Source organism: Asparagus officinalis, chromosome 10, assembly GCF_001876935.1.
Source record: "Asparagus officinalis chromosome 10, Aspof.V1, whole genome shotgun sequence".
Classification (NCBI taxonomy): domain Eukaryota; kingdom Viridiplantae; phylum Streptophyta; class Magnoliopsida; order Asparagales; family Asparagaceae; genus Asparagus; species Asparagus officinalis.
Window position 1 is genome coordinate 49,136,559 of NC_033803.1, and position 15,410 is coordinate 49,151,968.

Sequence of the window (15,410 nt, forward strand, 5' to 3'; positions counted from 1 at the left end):
TACATGCATATATGTACAACGTGCATATAAACAGAAATCATCTCTATGGGAATTTAGTTTTGCGTGTGAAGTCAGGTCTAGGAAAAGTTTCCGTAAATGGTATTTGAAAGTAATATGTTTGCTTTTAGGTAGAGATTTTTCCTTAAGAGATTACCCAATCATTAAGTAAGATTAACCGCATGCATACAGACATACAAAAGGTGTTCGTGTTCCCGAGGAAGAAAAGAGAGCGATTGATACACCTCTCCACTACAACCTAGTATGCACTCACCTGGCTATTGGTTTATGAAAGCCTTTTTTTTATATTATGAATTTTTGGCCCACTATGAAAAAAATGGGCCGACAATTGATCTGGCCAATATAGCATTAATTATCTCAAGAAGTGTGACGCGACTACTTTTTTTTGAGTGACATGGTTGTATAGGTTGGTATTACTTGTCCGTTAGTGCAAGTATCATGTGGAAATAATACTGCAATGACATTTAGTTTGTGGAAAATAAAGTTCTATAGATTCAAGGACATAAAATAGGCGGTGTTTAAGGTATAAAACGTAATAGGTTGGAGAGTTCACATTTTTTTCGGGATATCGTGCTATAGGGACTTAAGTGCCTAAATAAGCAAGACTTATTTGGTATTGATAACAGAGATCATCGGAATGACACGATTAGATAAAAACCTGGTTTATACATATAGTACTTATCTTGTTTGACATTGTGTTGACATGTATGACTTTTTTTGGAAAATTATTGCTTGATCACCTAGTTGTCATCCAATAGGAGAGACTGTGCATGAAGACGACTCCTGTTAAAAATATGATTTATAAGCGTGCTTTCATAGCATGGCTATGCCCTCGATATCGATATCCCGATATGAGGTTTATTTTTCCTTGGATATTACTATTATAGCATCAACTAGACGATGCACCCATCTTGACTAGACATGTTCTAGGTCACGGTTATTTTTCATAGTTTTACAGAAGTCGTTCCATGGTAACTCTGTGGTTAGTGCATAACATTTCATGCACAATTACTTAAAATTAAACTGACAACATGGGGTTCTAAAAGGGGAATTAGATGGAGAATATAACATGTGTATAAGCGGGTGTGCGCATTCTTGATATCCTGGTATATATAAGAACTAAGGGCCCATCCTGACTTGAAGCCGTGTTCCCGGGACGGTTTACGGGAAACCGACTTATATACATGAAATATTCTTATCTAATTCAAATAACAAGTAAAATAAGAATAATGTGTTATATGCTTTGTGATAGTTTTGGCATGCACGACATGTGTTGGATTAGGTGTTGGTGATAAAATTTTGTATTGTTTATATATATATTTTTGGGAGTTGATATTTAGAAATTTACAATTTGAGATATATGGTATCTACGAGGGTTTTCTTGTTTGGATTATTCCCTCTATGTACTCATCTCGTATTGTGGGTTTCCAAATCTTAATTCTATTTTAGTATAGAATATAAGATATGTGCTTTATGGTAAACTTTGTTTGATATCCATGTTGTAGAAATTTCCTTTATTTTTCTTTATTTGAGCTCTCATCTTTTCTTTATACCCGCCACCTACACTTACACGTGCACAATTTCCTCATTTTACATGCTTGTTGGGAGTTTTCTGACTCCCCTGGGGTTTGCATGCCCCAGACTCGGGAATTGTTTTTTCTTAGCAGGACCGAGCGTACCTTGAGGATCAGATCCAGTTAGCGGCAATGATCACCTTCTGTCATTCCATTCTCTCAGCTTCAGTTTATTTAGACTTTTCTTGTATCACACATGGTTCTCCAAACTATGATGTATTTTCCTCTTCCCTACTTGTATAATTGTGGACATGCAAGAGAATTCTATCTTTGTTAGATATTTTTTTTATCTATCTATTTTCTTTGTTATCTTAGTTACATGCTCTATGTAGTAGCTCTTTGGGATAATATATATATGTATACAGGATGATCTAGAGGCGTGAATGTGACCGTATGGTTGTATTGTCGGCCGAGTCACGTCCCAACTATCACGTTTTGGAACCGGGGCGTGACAAGGTTTTTAGTGGTATCAGAGCCAAGGTTTAGTAATTGTTATCTCATCCTGTATGCAAGTAAAAACTAAGGTTAGGCCTAATTATAGAGCATGTATAGAATAAGTTCTTTTCTTTCCATAAACTCATCCTTTGACTTCCAATACCCTGAATATAAAGTCCTAAATCTTGACCAATCTTATTTAGGTGATCACAATGATCCTAAAGCATCAACCCCTACTCCAGTTGTCCCCCGTGTGCTGGGAATTTAATTTTGAGGACATGATTTTGGATTGAGGAAATATGAATAAAATGTTATTTAAAACTAAGTTAGAGGGTCAAGAGTGAAAAAAATGGTATAGAATTTGGATTTGATGTTGAATGAGGTGAGAAGATATATTCATATTATATCAAGATTAAGGTGATAAACAAGGTGGGTGAAAAAAAAAGAAAACTATTCAAGATATCAAAATATTAGTTTGTTTAATGTCTGAGATATGCAAAGGCCTGAAAAGAGGTTTGCTAGGACATGGGATGAAATAAAGATTTACTAAAGCTAAGAAGAGAGAGTTATAATGATATGAGATTTTTATAATGATAATTGATTTTTGATCAGACTTATTTGATGATTGAATATGCATGGACATACATATAGATCAACTTAGAAGATATTTGGTGAATTTCTGATCTCGATAATTGAGAATTTGTGAGCAACGATGGAGGATTTATATAAAAATTTGAACTTCATCTAAATTTATATGATTAGTAGAAAATCTTTAGAGATGAGTTTAACATTAATACTAGTAGAGCATCACAACAAAAGGATGACATCTAGAATGATATAAATTTTTAAGAGAGGTATACACTATATCTGGACTATGTTCGAAGTTAAGATGAGTGATATATAATTGATTTGAGGCATCTTGAATTTGAATATGACTTTTTAGCATTAAGATGTGCATGGATCAACTAAGAGGTTGTACTAGGACAATGAAGGAATAACGATTCTATAGAATTTGAGATAGGGCGTTGAGAATGTGATATTAGCCAGGTTAGATGGCTGGAATCTCGTCCTGTACATAACTATTGGAGTTTTTAAAATAGGAATAGGAGTCTGAGCATGTATAATATCAGGTTTGCTCCCCCTTGCAATATCTTTTTGTGTTTACTCATTTGATTCCGCATCCAAATTCATTTCTATCTTAACAGTTAATTTTTTTTCCCTTCTCAAGCCAAGTGTACACGGACTTAGTTGAATGAGCACAAATAGGTATATGTAGACTGGTCCCAAGCTTCATAAGTTAAGCTATCAGGAAAGTTGTCTAGCCACTAGCCCTCACCTTAGCAACTAATACAAGTTCATGGCTGCTTGTTTTTGGGTGAAGTTATTTCAACCAACTGGATCATCTAAATCAAACCATTTAGCTCTAGCTAGTTCATGTGACTAAACTTGGATGTTATTTATGTGCTAATCAATCAGGATATTAGTAGAATAGAAAACTTTTCAGTTACCTCCAGCTAGGCTAGTATCTTAGCACCATTAGATCATGTGAGAGGAATGTTTTTAAGCTTAACTCGATGTAAATATGCATGAAAAGTAGATCCGTCGAGTGATGTAGGTGCAATTGATTATCTGGATTATAAATCATGAGAGTGGCTTTCCTACTTGTTAATATGCATGGTATCAAAGAATCAGAAATCGTGTGGATGATATTGTATAAAAATTTAGGGTATATGTTGGAAACTTGATTTTTGTGAGATAACAACCATATAAAGTCAAGGATTTGCTTTGAGGTTATTAATGGGCTATGTTGAGTAAATTAGAAACATCTTCCTAAGATTTATGGATACTGATTGGATTTTTTTTATGGTTAAGTTGACTATGATCTTGGATTTAATGATTGCACTCTCTAAATGGAGTTAAATCGGATCTTCATTGGCTATCAATCAATTTGAGATGTGAATCGGGTACAACATTGATGAATTTTGTAAGCAAATATATATATATATATATGGTTCATAGCTAGTTCATGATCTTTTGTAGGGGACTTATGATGAAATCACAAAATGACAGCATAATCAGATTATAAGTAGTTAGCAGACACAATATTGGCTTTAAATCCATGAGAACTTTATGAGAATTTCCTAATATTGAATTTGAGTACTAATACATTTGTTACTAGGATGTGACCTTTTGCTTTTCGAATAATGGTTGGGGTCATCAAAAGTTTAAATATGCTCAATAGTATAATAAATTGAGATTATGATTGGAATCTACAAGGTGAGAATTTTTGGGATTTATTATGGATACATCTTTATAAATAGGTTTAGCGGGATAAATATAAGTGTGGTAGATAGATTAGTTTAGAACTTTGATAGATTAGAGTGGTTTAGTAATGAGTAACTACATAATATAATTTGCTTATATATTAGGTTACAAATATGATGAGGAAGATGAACTAGACCAATTTGTCTTTGTATTTAATCCTCCTATTTTCACTTTATATCTTTCAAAAAAAAATTCCAAGTGATTGCATGTACGAGTATGTGTAGCTTGACACGTGAGATTGGCATGAACCTATGTTTGCTTGATATTTGTGCTCCTGAAGCATCCTTAGACTATTAAATACGGTTATGCACGATGTATGAGGTTGACATGACTATGTACCCAATATATGATCAAGACATTTCATGATGCTTGATATCTAGAAAACTATATTAATTCTTAAGAATTCCCACTGAAACATGATTCCAACCACAAGTTTATAAGTTTAAGAAATACAAGGACAAAAACTTCATGAAAAGTCTCATGCTAGGATCTACCAGTTTTATATTAGTATCAAATAATCTTAGGTTATACATGTTTATGATGCCATAGTGTTGAATGTCAAGCGAATCATTCAAGACACCATTGTAATATTTATTTTGAGATACATGTTTTAGTGAGAGGGGGCTCGTGATCTTCCTCCACTGGATTGTGATTGGTGGTGGTCCTAAGGGTGACGATCCTTAGGACCAAACTTGGGAAAGAATTGGTTTACATGTATCACGTCTTGACTGATCTCGCAGGGGATTCATACTATGGAGAGTCATTCCAATAAGCTTATAGTATATGATATGAGATATACATCACGACAATCTAGATTTGGATACCACATCTCTTTATTACCAGTAACTTCTAGTTCAACGTTTGTTAGGATTTAATTTCGATTTAATTTTTAGGATGAAATTTCTTTTCTTAGGTGGCTAGGATGTAATAATCAATATTTCTTATGCAAAGTCCTACGTAGAAGGCCCACATGATTTGGAATTTGAAAAAAAAAACCACAAATATCTTAAAGGCCCATTAGTATTAAGCCCATGAGCATACAACTCCCCCACTTTCCTATTTGTTTGCATACATGTGGGAGTTAGTTTTGGAAACTAACTCCACATGTAACAAAAATTTGATTTTCAGTATTTGGATAAAACCGATTTTTTAGTTTCTAAAAAAAAGAGAGAAATAATGATAAATAAAATCCTAGAAAAAAATCTTTAACAACCTAACCACATTATCTTTAAAAATCTCTACCCATCCCCTCTACCCTTATTTTCTTCACGATAGTTTTCACAAAAAAAAAAAGAGAGAACGAAAGGAAGGAGAAAGAAGGCTGCAACAAGATTGAGAGAAAAAAAAAAGAAGGGATTTTCTTGCTTCGGTGTAGCTTTTGGAGTTTCTCTCAAATTTCGGCAAGCATATCTTTCCTTAAAGTTCTTTTCTAAAATTTTTACCTTCATGCAAGCATTTTTATTCTTTTAACTCTTTATTTGATTGCCTTATTTTTTTTTTTCATAATTGGCGAGCATATTTTGTCTTGTTTTTTTTGTCGAATTCTTCCTTCAATTCACATGACTGTTTATTTCAATAATAAATATGTTTTTGTTAAAGATATTAGTTCCTCTTCAAGTCTTCATCTATTTTTTTTTCTTTCTTTTATTTCTGTTAGTTTTAACAATGGTTCTACACACTAGGGAATGATCAAATCACGTATACATGCATATATGTACAACGTGCATATAAACAGAAATCATCTCTATGGGAATTTAGTTTTGCGTATGAAGTCAGGTTTAGGAAAAGTTTCCATAAATGGTATTTGATAGTAATATGTTTGCTTTTAGGTAGAGATTTTTCCTTAAGAGATTACCCAATCATTAAGTAAGATTAACCGCATGCATACAGACATACAAAAGGTGTTCGTGTTCCCGAGGAAGAGAGAGCGATTGATACACCTCTCCACTACAACCTAGTATGCACTCACCTGGCTATTGGTTTATGAAAGCCTTTTTTTTTATATTATGAATTTTTGGCCCACTATGAAAAAAAATGGGCCGACAATTGATCTGGCCAATATAGCATGAATTATCTCAAGAAGTGTGACGCGACTATTTTTTTTTGAGTGACATGGTTGTATAGGTTGGTATTACTTGTCCGTTAGTGCAAGTATCATGTGGAAATAATACTGCAATGACATTTAGTTTGTGGAAAATAAAGTTCTATAGATTCAAGAACATAAAATAGGCGGTGTTTAAGGTATAAAACGTAATAGGTTGGAGAGTTCACATTTTTTTCGGGATATCGTGCTATAGGGACTTAAGTGCCTAAATAAGCAAGACTTATTTGGTATTGATAACAGAGATCACCAGAATGACACGATTAGATAAAAACCTGGTTTATACATATAGTACTTATCTTGTTTGACATTGTGTTGACATGCATGATTTTTTTTGGAAAATTATTGCTTGATCACCTAGTTGTCATCCAATAGGAGAGACTGTGCATGAAGATGACTCCTGTTAAAAATATGATTTATAAGCGTGCTTTCATAGCATGGCTATGCCCTCGATATCGATATCCCTATATGAGGTTTATTATTCCTTGGATATTACTATTATAGCATCAACTAGACGATGCACCCATCTTGACTAGACATGTTCTGGGTCACAGTTATTTTTCATAGTTTTACAGAAGTCGTTCCACGGTAACTCTGTGGTTAGTGCATAACATTTTATGCACAGTTACTTAAAATTAAACTGACAACATGTGGTTCTAAAAGGGGAATTAGATGGAGAATATAACATGTGTATAAGCGGGTGTGCGCATTCTTGATATCCTGGTATATATAAGAACTAGGGCCCATCCTGACTTGAAGCCGTGTTCCCGGGATGGTTTACGAGAAACCGACTTATATACATGAAATATTCTTATCTAATTCAAATAACATGTAAAATAAGAATAATGTATTATAGGCTTTGTGATAGTTTTGGCATGCACGACATGTGTTGGATTAGGTGTTGGTGATAAAATTTTGTATTGTTTATATATATATATATATATATATATATACTTTATTTATCTTTATTTGAGCTCTCATCTTTTCTTTATACCCGCCACCTACACTTACACGTGCATAATTTCCTCATTTTACATGCTTGTTGGGAGTTTTCTGACTCCCCTGGGGTTTGCATGCCCTAGACTCGGGAATTGTTCTTTCTTAGCAGGACCGAGCGTACCTTGAGGATCAGATCCAGTTAGCGGCAATGATCACCTTCTGTCCTTCCATTCTCTCAGCTTCAGTTTATTTAGACTTTTCTTGTATCACACATGGTTCTCCAAACTATGATGTATTTTCCTCTTCCCTACTTGTATAATTGTGGACATGCAAGAGAATTCTATCTTTGTTAGATATTTTTTTATCTATCTATTTTCTTTGTTATCTTAGTTACATGCTCTATGTAGTAGCTCTTTGGGATAATATATATGTATACAGGATGATCTAGAGGCGTGAATGTGACCGTATGCATTGTCGGCAAGTCACGTCCCCCAACTATCACGTTTTGGGAACCGGGGCGTGACACCCTATCATAGGCGCAGGAAAGGGCTCTAGGCTCCTGAAGACATCTGTCCGGCCAACAAGAGGAAACCTCCACTCTCGCGGAAGCACTGATTTGGCGGTAAACCTCGGCGCGAGCAGTCTCCGATTCAAAGGACTCCCACTTGGTTGGTGGCCGCTTCCTCGTCTGTAGTGGCTAGCGATGCCGCGGCTGCTACCCTGATGGCGTCGGTGGTCATACCGGCTTTGGCGGCGCCAATCGCTGTTTCTGCGGTTATGACCACCAGTACTTCAATCGTATCTTCATTTTCGGCAGAGGAAGCTGCCCTTTCTCCCTTGGAATGTTTGCGGAAGAGGAACACGGCACGAGCCCTGGTTAACTTTCAAGACACCTTAGCTGACTACGTCAAACTCGTCTTGGAGGAGAGTTGTCCTTTCGAGGAGTTCAAGGAGGATCTCGATCACAACATGTTCTTCTTAATCAAGAGGCTTGGCGCCACCGCGGTGAAGTCGTACTTTTAGCGTCTGAAAGAAGTGGAGGAGGCTGTTCAGCAGTTGCTTGCCCTTCGTGCGCAGAGTTCCGCAATTGTTGATCTCGCCTCCAACGAAGTCCGAGCAGCAGTGGAAGACCGCGATCGCCGGCTGAATGAGACTATGTCATTGGAGACAAGGTTGTCTGCGGAATTGGAACAGGCCAAGGCTGAGGATGCACGAGTGGCCTATGAGCGACAGACAGCCGATAACCGCCTTTCTCGCCTATCCTCCGAGATAGAGGAACTGAAACAAGTTATAGCTAACGCACAGGCCTCTTTGGTCATTCAAGAGAGGGCTCGTGAGCAGGTGGCAAAGGAGTTGGAGGATATTGAGTCTCGTCGACAATTGGTCGCCGATTCTGTTGAGGAGAAGGATCGAGCTCTCAAGGAGGTCAAAGATACTGTTCAGGACTTAGTCTCGTACACCGAGGAAGATCTTCGTCGAGAGATCTTGAGGAGGCTTGAGCTTCGCCTAGCCGGAGAGATTCGTGAGGCAGAACGGCGATTGAGAACTCTGTAGTTTCCCTTTGATTCCCCGTTGTAATAGGATTTCTTTTTTTCATAAATGAAATTATCCTTTTATTTCTGGCCATTATCACTCGTGTGCGCACTCTATATATATATATATATTTTTAACATGCGCTAGTTGGCATTTGGCCGCAAGAAACTCTTATCGGTGGATTTTAGTTGCAAGCTCGTCTCGCCTGAAGGCGGATTTTATCCGAGGGAGAGTCTGTGGGGGACATACTAATAACGACTTTGGCTGCGGGAGAACTCCGTCTTTAGCGGGTCGTGTGTTAACCCACGTGCGCGTCGGTTACGGAGACGTGAGCACTTCGCTCCGCATTAAATGCGGTGCGATGGGTCTCTTTGTCCTCCACGCCCAATTCGAGTCGTTGGTTGGGGATCGTGCTTAGGAACCGTCGAATCCTAGCCGTCCATATGGGATCCAGATTATTCGGCCTTCCCCTCAACTGTTTGGGCCTGAAGGGTCTAATCGAGCCGCGGATAACTGCTTAGAGTCAGGATATTTAGTATCCCTCCCCTTTGTCAAGAAAGGTCGTAGTTTCCTTGTCGTCTTCTTCAGAGGAGGCCCAAATTTCTCTTGCGTCCTCAAGATGGCACCGAAGGTGAAGAGGGTTGCTTCGAAGAAGAGTAAGGAGGCATCTTCTTCGGGTGCTGCAGAAGCCGCCGCCGCTGAAGGTATGTCTTTACTTCAACCCCCATTCCGGCATGGGTAGGTGTTTCTCGTCTGACCCCTTTTTGTGTCATTGTTGTGCTTCACAACCCATGAAGATGCGCCGCCTTCCGAAGAACATGAGGCTGAGCCCATCTTGATCTCTGACGATGAATCTGATAGCCCCGAGACTTCTCCTGCGTCAAGCCCTACCGCTCTGACTGGAACCGAACCCTGTCTCGAGGTTCCACCTATCGCAACACTTGTCCTTGCCGGCTCGCATCGAAGAGTTCGAGAACGCTGCGAGGCAGGTGATTTCCCTTGTCAGCCTTGGCATGGGAAATTATGACGGCTTTAGACAGTCTCTTCTGGACCGCGTGGCTGACTTTAGGCGATTGGGCGAGAACCGGCTTGTCACACGTTGCATGCAGAAACTTCGCCTTTTGGAATCACGCCTGATGAGACTGGAAATCTTGACGCGGGAAGGACCAGAAGTCGATGTGGAGTCCTTCCTGTCCCAAATTCACCGCCGTGAGTCCTGGGAGCAGGAGGTCCGCTCTAGGGAGATAGCGGATCTGGAATCCACCGTCGCCTTCTGGGTGAGTTAGCAGCGTCACTTGGAAAAACGTGTGAGCGAACTCACTTCCACTGTACTCCGTTTAAAAGCAGAGCTGGAGCAGGCGGAGGCGTCTCTGAAGGAATTCCAGTCCGAGAGCATTAAGGTTGGCAAGACCGCCGAGGCGGAGGCTCGGAGCCTTGAAGCTTTGCGCCAGGAAGATGTCGTCGCTAGATCCAGCTTTGAGGACCAGGCTCGGAAGGAGGCTGAGGACAAGGCTAGGGAGGGCCACGCAAGAAAGGTGGCCGAAGTTAAGGCAGAGCTCTCATCCTTTAGCTTGTCGGACTAGGTCCTCTCGCCTGAGGCCGTGTTAAGACATTTCGTTTTATTTGCTTTTGACATTGTGTCATGACTCGTTTGATTGTGGAGTCATAACTTTGTTCAAATGTACTGTCTTAAAAAACTGGGTGTATGTTTTGTTTCTTGAACGTAATATTATGACTCTTTTAGTTGTAAAATCATAACTTTGTTCAAACGTACTGTCTAGAAGCGCCCGATGAGGTTCGTTTTTTCTTGTCACGTTTCCTTTTAACATGTTACCATTCAATGTTTCTCTGGTATGGCCAACAGCGATTTCAGGCGGAACCCCTTAGGCGGTGACGAGCTTGCTTCGAAGGTTCAACTCGAGTACATGCAGGTTCATGCTGCAGACAGGCTCGGGTGTCGGCGAGTTTGCGTGGAAGGCTATGCTAAACCGCTGGCGGGTTCGTTTAGTCTAACTCGAGTGTAGGTGAACTCATGTTGCGGGCTAAGATTTGAATGATTATGCTGCAAGTCATCCTTCAAAATGCTGGTGAATTCCTACCGTAAGTGAGGCCCACTTGACGGCGAATTTGCCGGAAGGTTGAATTCGACTGTTGGTGAATTCAGACTACAGGCGAGACACATGTGATGCTGATCTCGTGTTGCAGACCAAACCCGGCCGCTGGTGAGTTTAGGTCATTAGCGAAACTCGTAGGGAGGCGAGTTTGCGTTGAGGACCTACATGGCCTCTGGCGAATTTAGGCAGCAAGCGAGATCCGTGAGATGGGAATTTGTCTCGACAGTTAAACTCGACCGATGGCGAGTTCGTACTGTAATTAAACTCAAGCGTCGGCGAATCTGTCCTCTAGTCGAGGATCTGAAATGCGGGCGAAATTCATGCCATGCGTCTGCTTGCGGGCCAAAATGCTTGCCAGCTAAGGCCTCTTTTTAATGCTCATTAATGGTGAAGTGACGGGACGCCTCGCCTCTTGGGCTCAATCCGATCGGTCCGTTTGGGGTCCCGAGAGGAACAACCTTTATTAGCGTGGAGCCCGAGGCATCGTAGGACACCTGTGCCGTTCGATTGCTTGGGACGACAGATCCAGCCGTCAGGTTCTCGAATATATATCCCGTACTTGCCGTATTTTCAGCAAGGTTCTCACGTTTTTGAAATATTTTTGAGCGAGAATCGCCGCATAAACCCTCCATGGCCTCCGCATCTGACCATGGCTCCTCTGAGGGCGTCGGCTCCTCTTCCACCGTCGTCGACTTCGGTGCTCCACCCGCTTCCCCCGTGAGCTCGGTCCAAGGATCTTCTGCCCCAGACCCCGCGTCTCACCCTGCGTTCGAGACCCTCCTGAGGTTGGAAGGCTTGGTGCAAGGAATCGCCATTACCATCGGCAAGGGTGCCGAGAGGTACTACGATGCGCTTCCCTTCGTGGAGGCGGGTCTAAGGGTGGTCCACCGTGTGGGCGGTACCTCACTCGCACTGCGGTGTGAGCGGGAGCTTGGTCGCATGGAGGGGTGGATGTACCATCTCGAGGCCGTGGTATATCTCGATGCGCCTCATGTTCGAGCGTGAGGAGCGGGTGAAGCGGATCCAGGCGAAGGAGGCCGACCTTGAGCGTCTGCGTAAACAGCACCGGGAGGTGTTGGCCAAGATGGACGCCTATACAGATGTCACCTTCTTTGAAGACGCCGGGTCCCTTCGCGGCGAGGCGAGGCTGCGGGAGTTTGAGCGGGAGAACAGGAGAATCTGTTGTGCTACTGGGGAGGTGGATCGAGCGCTTTAGCTCCTCCGCCAGGAAGAAGAGGATGGCGAGGCCGCCCTTGCTCAGCTACGGTAGAAGCAGGAGGAGGCGGCGAAGGCCCGGCGTGCGGTGGACCTTTCGGCGGTCAAGGCTAAGATCGCCGCCTTCAGCCTACTGAAGCTCCTTTAGTGCCTGCTCTGGCTAAGCGCCCCTTATTTTCTTCCCCCTTTTTTTTTGTAACTCAGTTGATGCCGCGCGCATCATAACTTAAAAACTTATGCATGTAAATTTTGGCCTGTAATGGCCTTTTGCTTTTGCTTATCTTTTGTCTCTCATACATTGTTTCTTTTTCTGGTGTTGGTATGCATTTGTCTTGTGTTTGGTCTTCAGGTTGAACTCGCCTGTGCTGTTTGGCGCTTAAGTCGAGCCACTCACGTCATTTCTGGCGGATCCTTAACCAACCTGTGTTGGACTTAGGTCCTTTCTCTGCTCTTGTCTGTTCGCGACGTGGGGGTCGGGTTAACCCCAACTTCCACGTTGCGACTTGAGTGGGGCCGAGAGGGTAATTCTTAGTCTGAGATTAGGAATAGTCGATCGTACATATGACCAACCGATGATCCCAATCTTTGACTTGCCACTCGGCGAGTTGTTGTTCGGAGGAGCCGTCGGGCATGACGCCTGTCGAGCCGCCCTTGATACTTGTCGTCGCCTATGAGGGCGACGGCGTAGGCGATAATCGAATCGTTCAGGGATGTAGGAATGTGCCGATCGATTGCTGTAGAAGCCATCGCGTGGTAGACTACTACCCATCAGTTATCCTAAGAGAATGTTATAATATCTGGAATAGGTCAAGTAGTTCAGGGACGTAGGAGTGTGATCATTGACCGAAGTAACAACACGTCGCATGGTAAGTTATTACTTAGGCTGTGTTATTCGTTGGAATAACGGTGCCGGCCATCCGAGGTGATCAGTAACCTGATGGTGTTTTTTTGCGATTAGAGCAACTATGGAGACCTACTATCCTTTTGTCGAGGATTGGTAAGTTGATTTTGTCAGAGATTTGATGTTAACGTGACAGGGATGGTCGTGATTAGAACGACTTCGAGGACCTACCATCCTTTTGAAGAGGATTGGTAAGTTGATTTTGTTGAAAGTGATAGTGGGGGTCCGGCCATCCTATTGAAGAGGATTGGCGGAGTATTGTGGCTCTGGCCCTAACTATTTGAAGGTTTGACCAAGTGGGCGGTTGATGCAGCCCACCTGAAATGCTAGTCCCGCCTGGTCTGGGCGGTTCGCCTGTACTGGGAACCTGGCTCGAGAAGTAGAGCTCGCCTAAACTGTTAAGCTCGCCTGTTCTGAGCGGTTCGCACGTACTGGGAACTTGGCTTAACAAGTGGAAGCATAGGGAATAGTTTAACCTCTTATACCAGTTGGAGGATGTGAGGACCAGCTTAGACTCATGCACTCATGGGAGTTCGGGAAGAAGAACTAGGGATAGTACTTCTTCAGATATTTGTCGTTGATGGGCATCATGATCTTATCGCCGTTTGGCTTAACGAGGCGATAAGCTCCATTCGAATAGACTGTCTCTATCACGAACGGTTCTTCCCATTTGGGCTAAAATTTGCCCTTCTTCTTAGAGGTGAGGATCATTGGTCGGCGAACGGCCAGTACCAGTTCTCCCTCCTTGAAGGCTCGGCGTCTGACTTTCTTGTCGAAAGCCTTGGCAATTCGGGCTTGATAGAACTCAATGTGCTATTGAGCTTCTAGTCGCTTGTCGTCCAACGCTTCTAGCTTCGTGAGTCGTCGTTGGTGATTATCCTCAACCGTCATCCCCGTTGCTAGGGCGACGCGGAGGGATGAGATTTGAATCTCTAATGGCAATACGGCTTCACAGGCGTATACCAATGAGTAGGGCGTGTTGTCAGTCGGTGTGCGAAACGTTGTGCGATATGCCCATAAGCTTTCGCCTAGCTTTTCATTCCAATCGCGTTTGCTAGTGGAAGTTAGCTTGGTCAAAATTTTGATAATTGTTTTGTTGAAAGCCTCGGCCAAACCATTCGCCGAAGGGTTGTAGGCCGTGGATGACAGGTTTTGTATTCGGAACTTGTCACAAAACCTGGTGAACGCATGGCTGACGAATTGTGTGCCGTTGTCATGAATAATACGCCGGGGTACGCCGTATCGGTATATGACATGGTGTTTAATGAATTTGGCCACGTCATTAGTCTTGACCTCTCTTAAGGGGACGGCTTCGGCCCACTTAGAGAAGTAGTCGGTGATCGTGAGGATGATACGATGGCCTCTTGCAATTGGCGGGGATATTGGCCCGACTATGTCCATCCCCCATGCCTCGAAAGGCCATGACGCCTTTGTCGGGTGTAGGTCTTCGGTGTTGGCCTTCTTGTTTTGATGATGATTTACAAATAATTTACTACTAATATTTTTTGTCTAGTGTTTGTGTATTCCTATGTATTGTAGACAAACAACGTAGTTGGAGGATGGATAGAATAGAGATTCAACGATGATATCCAATGGAGGTTGGCAGAATGTCGGGTTGAAGCCTTGCTATTCATAGTTGAAGATCAAGTTCAAGCTTTATCCGCACGTGTACCAAGTTGAGCTCAATGAAGATCAAGATCAAGCTTGGGTAATTTAGTTTAGGAGATTATATTATGTGTGTTAGTACCTTAAGCTCAATTATCATATACACACACATTTATTGGTTTCTTTGTATATATATGTAGTCACATATATATACAACATAAGTTTTGGTTTTTATGATTATAAATATGAGATTACATACTTCATATTTATTATTGTGATTTGGTTTATCTACTTAGATATGAAACAAATATATTTTCATATACATACTCCTATGTTTCATTCTCTAATGTATTTGTGAAAATATCATATTCTTAGTTTTTAGACTTAACCATATTCATATACATATTTTATTAAGTCTATATAATCACTGTGCAAAGTTTCAAAACATGGCTTAGTCAAAATATCAAAACTCATATGTTTACATTTTCGTGTTTTGGACTATTTTACAAAATAATGATTTTTTCACAAATGGGAAATGTAATTTGAAAAATTCTTTTTTTAACATGTTTTTTTTCATGTTTATATACATTTTCCAAAGTTTCATTATTTTTGGACTTCATTTATTATTTTTAACAATTTTCCAAAAGTCT